The sequence below is a fragment of the Dasypus novemcinctus genome, chromosome 7 (assembly GCF_030445035.2).
Source record: "Dasypus novemcinctus isolate mDasNov1 chromosome 7, mDasNov1.1.hap2, whole genome shotgun sequence".
In the NCBI taxonomy this organism is placed as follows: domain Eukaryota; kingdom Metazoa; phylum Chordata; class Mammalia; order Cingulata; family Dasypodidae; genus Dasypus; species Dasypus novemcinctus.
The window spans coordinates 139,337,709-139,338,919 of record NC_080679.1 but is presented as its reverse complement, the minus strand read 5'-3'; the positions used below and the strand labels follow the sequence as shown (position 1 = coordinate 139,338,919).

Genomic DNA, 1,211 nt, shown 5'->3' with positions numbered 1-1,211 from the left:
AAGCAGAATCTACACTGTATTGCCAAACTGGGACTGGCTACTAAGAAAAGCGTGCTGTCAGTATTTGCTAAAAACAGAATCCTTAGAGTTGTATTAGCTTATGAAAATAACAACTTAGGTAACATAAATATATTCAAGAGAAGATTAAAGTGAGATACTGGTATCTTGGAGGCAAACTATAGTTTGATGTAAGATAGGTAACTTTTCCATGTATTATTTTTTTAATCAATGCTTAAAAAAATACCCGGGTACTTCCTAACTACTTAAAACACAAATCCTAATCAACTGCAAAATTTTTTCTCAATCTTAGTCGGTAGGTTCAGAGCCTAATGAACCATGAAAACAAACTGTTAACATTTTGAAAACAAAAGAGTTACATCTGAACAGGTAGATGAACTGTAACTTCTCATCTTGTAAAGATGGAAAGCCTTCAAAGCTAACGAGGTGGCTAGGATCTGGCATTCTGTTCTGTTTTGGCCAAGCACTCCCGAACCAGTCCTCTAGCATGAATGATGCCTCGTTTCAATCTCTTCATGGCGCTCTTGCTCCCTGCGTAGGTGGGTCTGATCTCTTTCCCCAGCTCTTTGATGATGGCCAGCAGCTCAGCATATTTGCTTTGGGGCACCTGGCTCTTCCCAGTTCCCTGGGTGTAGCCAAGGGATGGCCGCCATAGTCACTCAGCAGCTGGTGGTACTGCGAGGATGTCGCCATGCTGGTAGAAGGAGAGTGGACACTCCAGCCGCTTGAGGGAGGCGGCGGGCATGTGCGCATTCAAGTTCAGTTTGTAAGGCATCCCCGCGGGCGGCGGGGCGCAGGGTGTGCGGGGCTGGCCCGCGGTGGTGGCTGTGGCAGCAGTGAGGCGGCGAGGGGGCGCTGCGCCCGTGGCCCCTGCACCCGTTCGTGCGCCCGCCGGTCTCCCGCGCACTTTTTGTTGGCGGCTCGGGCCGCACCGGCAAATATCTAGGTCTGTCTTTATCATCTAGATATTGGCAAACCCAGCAATCAGTTAAATTTATAATGCTAGAAACCCATAAATAACTGGAGTTGAGCTAGATCTAACTTTAGAGAAGTAGCAGTGATTAATAGTGATATAGCCTGTGCATAAATTCAAAATTGTTTCCCAGTGTACCTGGTCCCCAAAATAGCCAAATAAGTAATATAGGCCCTACAGTCTCTGAATGATCAGATACGATGTGAGACTAAATGTGTAT

The 1,211-nt window shown here is 46.2% G+C and overlaps 1 pseudogene; it reads right to left on the bottom strand.

Annotated features, from left to right (window-relative positions):
• Positions 1 to 431: 431 nt before the first annotated feature.
• Positions 432 to 793, bottom strand: LOC131279251 (cyclin-dependent kinase 2-associated protein 1 pseudogene; annotated as a pseudogene).
• Positions 794 to 1,211: the final 418 nt, after the last annotated feature.